The sequence below is a fragment of the Penaeus monodon genome, chromosome 17 (genome assembly GCF_015228065.2).
Source record: "Penaeus monodon isolate SGIC_2016 chromosome 17, NSTDA_Pmon_1, whole genome shotgun sequence".
NCBI lineage: Eukaryota > Metazoa > Arthropoda > Malacostraca > Decapoda > Penaeidae > Penaeus > Penaeus monodon.
In genome coordinates this window covers 47356086-47367883 of record NC_051402.1, presented here as the reverse complement: position 1 = coordinate 47367883, position 11798 = coordinate 47356086, and the positions used below count along the sequence as shown (strand labels likewise).

Sequence of the window (11798 nt, the reverse complement as noted above, 5' to 3'; positions counted from 1 at the left end):
GCTTAGTAAATTCACTGAAAACCTATTGCCACTGCACAGTGTGAACTAGAAAAACTTCTGTCAGAAACGTATGGAACTATGAAGGTCCATGAATAAACAAAAGCTTAAACGGGGGTATAATATATAGGCTTTCACGTCTATCAATGTATATAATGCTGAGGGAGAACTGGTCGGATTGCTTTATGGTGGGTTCTAATGGATTGAAAATGTTTATGCAGACTTAAGTACATGCCAACATGCACCATATTCTGCCTGATCTTTCCCACTTTCTTTCTCGTCTTCTCCCACTCTAGTTTACCGGTCTACCGGTTCAAAACGATAATACTATTAAAACATTTCACATATGACGTTGAACTTGACAGTGAAGCTGTAATTATTTTTATCTTGAACATTATTAATACAAAAATACCTTTTTTTCCCAATATCATGAAAATTCATTATGATTTTGAATGCCTAACAAATTTCATTTACATTAGTATGACTAGAAAAATGAAATGTCAATAAAAGAATACTTACAATTATGAACTAAGGCATTATCCAAAAGGAACTAGGGCAACTTAAGCACATATCGGCAGATGCTGAAGCCACAAAATTATAATTGATACTGGAGGTAGAATATAGTTAGAAACCGTAAAACAAAATGTGAATAAGAAAGAATATGTCAGGTGAACTGGCCTGTTGGTCTAGGGGTATGATTCTCGCTTAGGGTGCGAGAGGTCCCGGGTTCAAATCCCGGACAGGCCCAGTATGTTGATTTTGGCTGTCCATCGAGCAATTACTTTTTCACCACAAATCATACAGTACTCCACTGCACTTTGTCAGTGTGTGTAGGACTATTCAATTTTCGACTTCGCATTTCACTCATCTGTGGTAAGTCTGCACGACTGCATCATTACATGAATGAGTAAAGACTAGGCAACCTAGTATGGATTAAAGAAGGAAAATAACTAATGAAAATCATCAGATGGATTACGGTGGGCGTGAAATTTAATGAATTAATTTGGTATTATGAACCACACTTAGTAAAGGCTACATACATGTAAACTGTATATAAACAATGAGTATCTATACATTTAAGTAGGTGTGTGTATGTGTAACTATGTATTTAGCTTCCACTGGTTTTAAGCTTAAGAAATCAAATCCTACTAACTTCAACTCAACGCGGCCGTGGTTAGGGTTTTTGATTCCTGCTTTGGGTGTGCAGACGTCCCGGGTTCAAATCCGACTGGGCCCAGTTTTTACCTATCATGTTTCTCTAATCTTTAACTATTAAATGTTGAGTCTTTGGAAACACTTATATACACCTCACAACATAGGAAATATATGATAATCCGGGACAATAGATTCCACACTGAAATATATATTTATGGTCTTATAAACAAGAAGACAAATAAAAAATAAATAAAAGAGTTGGACCATTCTCTTGCAATATCTGGTGCAAGACCTTCGGAATCTTACAACTTGATACATAACATTATATAATTTAAAACTCACTTATCTCACACTGATCATAGACCTTTGGGCCCTTTTAATGGATAAGGCGTCGGACTTCGGATCCGAAGATTGCAGGTTCGAGTCCTGTCACGGTCGACTCTACTTTTACTTAATTTATCCCTGAAATAACTGGCCTTTAAAGCAAATAACTGTAAGCTGCTAAGATAACCTGTACTGTGAATTCCGCAGCGCAGGTTACCTACTCTAGAAACCATATCTGAAAATTCGGCCTAGGTTTTGTCCCTTTCAAAATTTTATGTAAGGTATTTATAAAATAAGAAAAGTCAGAACTATGAAAAAAAAATATATAGCCTGTAAATATGTTCAAACTGCAAACAAAACCTTGAACGTTCCAAAAGATAAATTATTGCTTCATTCACACACGTATATGTGTTAATGTATGTAAATATGTTTCATACAAATTAATATCAATTATTATATAATTATATATATATATATATATATATATATATATATATATATATATATATATGACTATACATACACAAATACACATATACATATCTATTTATGTTTTTGTAAAAACATATGCATATATATATTCACATGTATATTTTAGTGATAAATATTTAAACTTACATAACACATACATACACACTTGCATATGTGCAGAAATGTATTTGTGTGTGTGTGTGTGTGTGTGTGTGTGTGTGTGTGTGTGTGTGTGTGTGTGTGTGTGTGTGTGTGTGCGCGTGCGTGCGCGCGTTCGCATTTAGTCAGCTAGTCGATATATTGCTAATATATATATATATATATATATATATATATATATATATATATCAATGACTGTTTTGATGCAATGAAACATAACCATACTGTATCAGGGCTTTCAAGACATTTCTCTAGGGGGAGAAGTGTTTTTTTACCCAATAAGGGGAAAGAAAAAAAAATGTTTGGTCAAAATAAAATCATCCTTTTCTGAACATATTATATAGATAAAAAGTTGCTAATTGCTTACTATTAAACGAACCATTAATTTCCTAAATACATGTAAAGTGAACAAAACAATATTGGACACATCAGATGAATCTTAAAGTATTTAAGTCTATAAAACCTTTTAAAGATATCTGGCTTAACAGGTCCATGGAACATGAAACCACAAGAATTTATCTACACATTATGTTGTGCAAGTTCATTCAAATGTGGAAAAAAGTACATAAAATTCCCCGGCGGTGTGTGGTTGCCCAGAATTTCGCCAGTGACGTTTCTTCATCAGCTGGTTTCAACATAAAATAGTAGCGCATGCTTTGACCACTGTGTTCATTTCCATAATTCATTATTTTACTTCAACGCATAGATATTGACACTGAATATTTGAAAGCAGTGGGACGCACTAAAGCACACTTACATTTCTTCTAAAGCTTTCCTATGTGTTGGGCAGAGGGACACCATCTCACCAAATATTGTTTGCAGCTTGACTCGAGGAAAAAATCAAGAAGCTAGATTGAGTGGGAAAAGATATAATACAGTGGGGGATGAATATCTAATCAATCTAAGATTTGCAAATTATAATGTTCTCTTCAACTAATCAGCAAATGGACTGCAACTAATAAACGATTTGAAAAGAGAAAGTTTGAAAGTTGAACTTACAATAAACAGGAAAAAAGGTCTTCAACAATACAGTCCAATCTGCACAGATACATGTGCAAAGTGAAGCGCAAGAACTAGTACGCGATTATATATTATACCCAAGGCAGCTCATACGAACATACCTCCATTGAAGGGGAAATGCAGTCTTTAACCATTGTGCCGAAAGAGGCATGGAAACGATTCTGTTAGGAATTAGCTATATAGATATACTGCACTTCAATATAATATATATATATATATATATAATATATATATATATATATATATATATATATAGAGAAGAGAGAGAGAGAGAGAGAGAGAGAGAGAGAGTGGGCAGGTCGTACATGTCGGAGGCTGGACGGCAGTTGAAGTAAAACAGGTCTATGACAATATAACGATGAATTAAAATTCGGGAAGCAAAATTGGAAACTGAGAAAGCAACTTCGGACAGATAGGAAACTTGGGAAACAGTGTGTGTGTGTGTGTGTGTGTGTGTGTGTGTGTGTGTGTGTGTGTGTGTGTGTGTGTGTGTGTGTGTGTGTGTGTATACGGGGGGGGACCGGCACTCTACGTGGAAAGGAACTGGGGACCCTACCACGTACTCACTCCAAGAGCATCACAACATGGAAACTACAAGTATCATGCTGTGACCACGGCGGCTCAGACATGAACCTACCGTTAAAAGAAGAATATATATATATAAGCAATTAAATGTTATATGTTTGTACATCTATATATATATTATATATATACATAATATCCAGATATGCTGTTATACCATACATATGTATACATGTGTATACATGTGCGTGTGTGTGTGCGCGCGTGTGTGTGTAAGTATATATATAACTATATATATATATATAAATACTATATATTATATATATATATAATATATAATCATATATATATATATATATATAAATATAAATTACATATATAATGTCATATATACAATTATATATATCATTATATACATTATATAATATATATATATTAATATATATATATAAATATATATTATAATATTATTATATTATATAATATATATAATTATATATATATTATATAATATATATAATATATATATATATATATATATATATATATGTTTGTGTGTGTGGTGTGTGTGTGTGGGTGTGTATATTTAAATTATATGTTGATCTTCATAGTACTTTACGTATTAACTATAAATTGTCATGTTGGTATATATGTACGTATATATACATACATATATACATAGACATTTGTGATGTATAATGCAGATACATGTACGTTTATGTTATACATACATATATTTATATAAATACATATATAATATTGTATATATATATATATATATATATATATATATATATATATATAAGTGTTTGTGTGTGTATGTGGTGTGTGTTTGTGGGGGGGGGGGGGATTTGCACCAGACACAATTTCGTTTCATCTTCCATCAGATTTTACATTTACCCACTGCTGCCGAGAGGGTGGTATGTACTGTACGTGCAAGACATGTTCACTGTGAGTTTGGTTTATTTGTGTTTACACATAGATGGCTCCACAGATGCTTAGTTTTATATCTATATATACCAATAATAATCTGAAGCATAAAATTACTACCAAAACATCAAGGACAGGGGAGGTCGCCAAAGCCTACTAATTGGTACCTTGGGACTGTGCAGTTATGGAGAAAGCCATCTTTGTAATATTTCGTAAAACAGAGCTATACTGTATATAGTCTAAATCCCTATAAAAGAAGAAAGAAGAACTATAGTGCACATTACATATTCCAGTCGGAATTGAATTACTGATCCACCGTACTCTTTTTTTCATTATCATTATTCTTAATGCATAAACATGATTTTATGTTTCTTTGTGCATTATTTCCTCTTTAAAACATTTCCCTTTTGAATGAGTAGGATTACTCAATGAGATACGTCCAAGACTTACCGATGTTCAATGGCATACAAGTAATTCTGGAGGTTATACCACTTCGTCCTCCCAAACATCGAACCTCGTTAGGTACGTAACACCTTACTACAGGTGCCTCAGAACCTTTCCTCGTGTTATAGTCAACACGTTACTAGTCTGTTAATATAAATTATTCCTGAGGTAGTGTAAATGGAAGGAAATGGGTTTTAAGAGAGGGATTTACAGGAAGGGTGGAGGGGGTAGTGGGCAAACTGGCCATAAGCTAATGGTACTACTGACGGAATATCCTCCCTGCGGTAACATGGCCTGTTAGCTCAGTTGGTTAGAGCGCCGTGCTAATAACGCGGATGTCGAGGGTTCGATCCCCTTACGGGCCAAAAGGTTTCTTTTACAATTCCCACCTTCAACTGGTGTCGTTCACAATTGTACAGCTTAACATTCCCTCTACTAGTGTAATCGAGACTTGAGTGGAGACCAGTGTATTTAAGCCTCGCCACAGGATGATGATAGTGAGACATGGTCATTGTTAGTACAATTAGATTTGAGTTGCAGTGGAAAGAAAATAGTCTAATCAAGACAAAAATGTAAAATTTGGAGGCTGCAAACACTTATAGGGAAGGTAATGACATCTCTTAATGTTATACGAATTATTTCAAAGACACAAGATCTATAGTAGACTATTTAAACCTACAGTTACCAATCATTATCATATCCAATTTCCCTCGTGTTCGCAACGGCCGTGATCGTATAGTGGTTAGTACATTGCGTTGTGGCCGCAATAACCCAGGTTCGAATCCTGGTCACGGCACATCCCTTTTCCAATTAAAGTGGAAATTTAATCGTATTTCATTGCATTCTTCGCGTTTCGAAAAAATAAAACATTTCCCAACACTCCTTTCCATATAAAGAAAACTAAACTTATGAAAACCGGGCCTGTCCGGGAATTGAACCCGGGACCTCTCGCACCCGAAGCGAGAATCATACCCCTAGACCAACAGGCCTCTATTATGAAACTGAAAGCTTCATTTATTATAATACGTGTCACAACTATTGGTGTTACTTTTCAACCAAACTTTCACTTACATGCACTGTGACGGCAAAAGACTGGGTTATAAAAGAGTTCTTATTTAAAAAGACATTAATATCAGGGAAGCGAAGAGGGAAAATTGTATTGGGCCTGTCCGGGATTTGAACCCGGGACCTCTCGCACCCTAAGCGAGAATCATACCCCTAGACCAACAGGCCTCGCGAGGACTTTCAATCTTTCGGATGAAAGATTTCAGTCCGTTCCAAAAGTCTTTCGAACACCGATCATCTATGTACATAATATAGACCTAATATATAAAATACAAACACGTATAAAGATGTTATTTACATTTATGTGAGTGTGGGTGTGGGTGTGTGTGTGTGTGTGTGTGTGTGTGTGTGTGTGTGTGGGTTGGGTGTGCGTGTGCGTGTGCGGTGCGTGTGCGTGTGCGTGGAGTCGTGTCGTGTGCGTGTGCGTGGTGTGTTGTGTGCACTGTGTGGTTTTGCGTTGTGCGCGTGTGTGGTGCGCGTGTGCGCGTGTGTGCGCTTTGGTGTGTGTGTGTGTGTGTGCTTGCTTCCGTGCGTGTGCGTGTGGTGGTTGGTGGTGTGTGTGCGTGCGCGGCGTGTGTGTGTGTGCCTGCGTGCGTGTGTGTCTGCGTACGTGTGTGCCTGCGTGCGTGTGTGTGCCTGCGTGCGTGCGTGTGTGTGTGTGCGAGTGTGTGTGTGTGCATAGACACACATACCACTGTGTTCATATAAACACAGATGTGAATGAAAAAGATGTTTATATATATAATATATATATAATATATATATATATATATATATTATAAACATAATAAATATATTTAATAAATTTATATATATATATATATATATATATTTATATATATATTTATATATATAATGAATATATTCATATACATATGTATACTATCTACATATATACATCGTTGCATATTCATACATATGTGTGCAGACATAGATATACACACACCTACGTATGTATACATATGTGTGTGTGTGTGTTGTGTGTGTGTGTGCATTATATATTTTAGATATTGATGACAAGTATTCATATACATATATACACACATGTAAACATACTTATATACATACAAATATGTACACATATTTATATATGTAGACATACATAAACATGTACATATACATATATGTACACATATATATGTAAACATATTTCGAAGTATAAAAGTATATAAATATATATATACATATATGAATATAAATACATATAATAACATATATACCTATAAATACATACATACACATAGATACAAACAAAAATACACATACATACCATCTATGTCTTTCTCTTTCTATACATATATAAATATATATATACATATATATATATACATACATATATAAATACATACATATATATATGGAAGAAAAACCCACAATACAAAAACTAGATTTATTGAAAGTGAGACTACAGTTTCGAAATCCATCTGGATTCCATCTTCAGGTCTGAAGAGGAAAGAAAGAGGGGGTATAAAAGAGAGAGAGGAGTGGCACCACGGGAACACGGGGCAGGTGAGGACAGACGAACGGAAGCAGAGGGAGGTCACATCAGGTCGGAGGATCGGGCGGACTATGCGCCGGGTGGCCGGCATGCGGTAGAAGGCGGAGGATATGGGAAGCAAGGAGACTGTCAGCAGGAGAAAAGCCGCTGTTCAAGTTGAAATTAGGCGACAGCTTTATAAGGGGAAGATTCCCCCATCTGCGGGAGTGGACATCGGCGGAAGGAAAGACAATCCGCGCTGTTGACCAGTCCATCTGATGGCCAGTGGTCCCACTGATGGCAAAAGAGGGTGTTTTTGCTGTGTCCCCTGGATATAGCGTAACCTATGTTGAGACATACGTTTTGGTAAGACTGGCACCTGTTTCGCCAAAGTACTGCTTATCACATGAGGCACAAGGAACAGCATAGGTGCCCACCTTCGCGGAGGAATGAGGGCTAGTATGGACCAGGTTGCGACGGAGAGTGTTCACCGGGCCCAAAAGATCAGCCTGCAGTTGAGAGGGTGAAGAGGGCGACGAGAAAGTAGTTTTCCCTCAGTGTAGGGCAGGCTGGGACGGGCAAGTGGGAGTCTCTTTAGGAGGAGAGTCGTGGTAGAAGGTACGCCGTGCCCTGGATAACGCGGCGTCGAGAACATGACCAGGGAAAGCCCATTTTTGGAGAACAGAGCGACGAAGGAAGACGATCTCTCCATCCAGGTACTGGCGGGTCACAGATGCGAAGGGCGCGAAGGAACAGCGAGGTGGCAACACCTCTCTTCACATGGAGAGGGTGGTATGAGAAGAAGTGTATGTACATACCACTATGCATGGGTTTCCTGTATATGGAGAAGTGGTCAGCAGAGCGATGGACTAGGGTATCCAAGAAAGGGAGCTTGTTGTGAACCTCCCATTCTACCTTGAAACGGATGGAAGGAGAGAGAGAGTTCAGCTGCATCACGAAACCCAGAAACAGAGCAGGGTCATGAGACCTCCCTCTGCTTCCGTTCGTCTGTCCTCACCTGCCCCGTGTTCCCGCGTTGCCTCTCCTCTCTCTCTTTTATACCCCCCTCCCCTTTATCTCCGGGCCATAAGTGAAAAGGCCCCGGGGGAAGCAGAATTCGCAAATCTCAAGCCCTTTACTCTTCAGACCCGAAGATGGAATCCAGGTGGATTTTGAAACTGTAGTCTCACTTTCAATAAATCTAGTTTTTGTATTTTGGGTTTTTTTTCTCATTGTATCAGCACGGAAGAGTGTTTTGCTTATTCATATATATATTAAAATATATATATTTTATATGATAATAATATAATAATATATTATAAGATATATATAAAATATATATATGATAAAAATAATATATAGCATATAATATATATATACATATATAATATATTATAAATATATATAGATATAATAATATATAAGATATTATATATATATTAATATATATATTTTTTGATATAATATATAGATATATAAATATATATATATATATGATTATATATATAATATATGAATATATTAAAAATATAATATATATATATAATAGTATTATATATAGATATATATATAATATATTATATATATAATATATATATATAAATATATATATATAATATATATATATATATATATAATTATATAATATAATATATATATATATAATAATATATATATATAATATATATGGAAGACATTTTGTTAAAGAATATGTAGTAATTTAATTGGTAAAAAAAAAATATGTATAGTGAGTGTGAAAAGGAATTGGTATTATGTTTAATATGTTCAAATATAAAGGTATTCTGTGCAGACATTTCTTAGCCCTGGAGGTACCGAGAATGCCACTTTGCCCAAACTGCAATCGGGGTGTTGAAGGAGACATTATGGGCACTGTTGGTGGAGATGTTCAGACTCGGTGCCAACTTGGTAAGAGCCGCTGTCAAATATCAAGAAAAAAAAGGGTTTAATCCATCCGTCCAGCAGGGAGCTGGTTCAGGTAATGAAAATGGATTAAATGTGGTTTATTTTGTACAGCAGGGGTTCCCATATCCCTGGTTGTCATGTCGGGTCGACGAAATGCTTGCTACTTCTGTTGGCGTCTTTTTCTCGGTCGTGTAGTGCCAGTTCCTCAAATGTCAAAAGGGAAACCAAAGGGGACACGCATCGCTCAACAGAAATTCTACATGGTAGTTTGGTAGGTGTGAAAAATGACTTTAGGTTGGGTTGGTTGTTTACATGTAGGTGAAGGTAATCGAACCCTAATTTCCCCAATAGGTGTCGGGAAAAGGTGGTTTTAGTCACTACAGTGGCCTTTGCTTTCAGGTAAAGTGGCTGGTTGCCTTGCTCGCTATTGAGCCCTCCATGTAAATAACACCGCATTGCATTTCCTACAAGAAAATTCTACTGAGAAGCGTTGGTTAGGTGTGGTTAAATAACGCTTGTTTATACTGTTCACGCTAATCAGAAGCTCCCCGAAACTCAACGTTATTGTACATTCAATGGGCTTCGGAAATTTTGCCCCTATTGATCAATGAAAATCTCGGTTTAAAGTACGATTTCAAAAAACACTATTGGAATATACATGGGCAATGTAAAAAATGGCATAGCATTAAAATTTTCAAATCACAAGGGCTAATTGGAGTAGAAGGAAGGATTTCTTTTAGCCATTTTGTTGAGGTTTTAAATATTGCAAATTAGATTTTATATAGATGTTAAGTCAAGGCTTGGGCTGAAAAGAATTCCAAAGATATATGTACAACAATATTTAATAAAGAAGCCATAAAAATTTTGGCCATTATGTTCTGTTTAGCAAAGATCGGGCAGGAAGCAATAGCGATTAAAGGAAAACAATGTAAGGTATGTAAAAAACGGTGCAGGACGTGTAAGACATGGTCTTGCTTCCTTTCAATCCTGTTGAGCAGGGGATTCTGGAGTTGGAGGGAAAGCACTGGAAAAAACCCCAAAATTTTACAGCGGGCTAAATTTTTCTTGGTGTTAAAAAATTCATGAATTGGCTTAATTTTAATTAGTTAGTATATTTATTGCAAGGGGTTTGGCTTTTAGAAAGCAATTATGGAAAAAGATGGTGATGTAGGTGGAATTTTTAATTAGGTTTTTTAACTTTCTCATCCCCAAGTTGGAACCCCGTTCTATACAAAGCGCGAGGGAATTGGGCCTCCAGCGGTGGGTTTCGAGAGGCATTTTTTCCTCCCTTGGGGAGTTTGAAAGCGGGTTCCGAAGACTAGTCAATTACTCAAAGTGCCGTCGATTTACTGAACTACCAATGTGAGGGGCTTTTAACAAATTGGGATTCGTCACATGTGAATATACATGTACATATATTGTTAGTGGATTTGTAATCATAATTATCAACTACTCCTGGAGTAGGCAAGAACCGCCATTAACAATACTCATTGGTCGGCAGATTAAAATGCCTGAGGTTAATATCGGAACTGACCCCACACCTTCTGTACAGGTGTAATGAGGAGTCACCCTCATTACACGCACTGCACTCGAAGTGGATATTCTTATAAACATTATTATATGTTAATATGTGGAGAAACTGAAATCATTAATACATAGTTTAACTTTGTCAGTTACTCTGTAAACTGCTACAAGACTAATCTTACTCATTGCACTAGTTATAGTAAGGTCTTTGGTTCAAATCTTATTCTTTCAAGGAAGTTTTATTTCAATTTCAAGCCTTAGGATCTTTCCTTAGCTGAAACATCCAAATATTCAAATACAGCATTAATTCACTCAAATATTCGACTCGTCGGAACTTAGGGCGAAGATATGAGGCATGGAAAAGTCTGCTTTAAAGTCTATTTTACAATGATATACATACGAAATATATGTACACTACACAAACACATGTATCTTAGGGACTTACCTGGAACTACGACTGTTTCTCAAATTTAATATTCATAGTGTATTGCCCATAAAAACAGGTGAAAAAAGATTAAACAGACATTAGAAAGTACATACTTTCCCCGGGTTCTTACTAAAATAAACAAAACAGTTTTCCTTTAATTCAGGAAGCAACTTAAGTGTGGAGGGTGTAATATGGTAAGCCTTCACCCGTGTACACTAGATGCAGTCAGCCTCGACATTCTCGGGCTGGTAGCTCATTCCACAATGTGTCCAACCGTGGTAATATATCTCCTTAAGGTACATTTAAATTGTTTTTGTTTTTTAAAAGGGGGGAAAAATTTTAAGGAGGTTTTAAAAAAGA

General features: G+C 36.1%; 5 non-coding genes across 5 annotated transcripts; 3 read left to right on the top strand and 2 right to left on the bottom strand.

The window, feature by feature from the left end:
* Positions 1-672: 672 nt before the first annotated feature.
* Trnap-agg lies at positions 673-744 on the top strand. The gene has a single exon. It is a non-coding gene; the product is annotated as a tRNA-Pro (tRNA).
* Positions 745-5313: 4569 nt separating this feature from the next.
* Positions 5314-5387, top strand: Trnai-aau. Its single transcript has one exon. It is a non-coding gene; the product is annotated as a tRNA-Ile (tRNA).
* Positions 5388-5746: 359 nt separating this feature from the next.
* On the top strand, positions 5747-5818 carry Trnah-gug. Its single transcript has one exon. It is a non-coding gene; the product is annotated as a tRNA-His (tRNA).
* A 121-nt stretch (positions 5819-5939) lies between these two features.
* On the bottom strand, positions 5940-6011 carry Trnap-cgg. Its single transcript has one exon. It is a non-coding gene; the product is annotated as a tRNA-Pro (tRNA).
* A 172-nt stretch (positions 6012-6183) lies between these two features.
* Positions 6184-6255, bottom strand: Trnap-agg. The gene has a single exon. It is a non-coding gene; the product is annotated as a tRNA-Pro (tRNA).
* Between the last annotated feature and the right edge of the window lie 5543 nt (positions 6256-11798).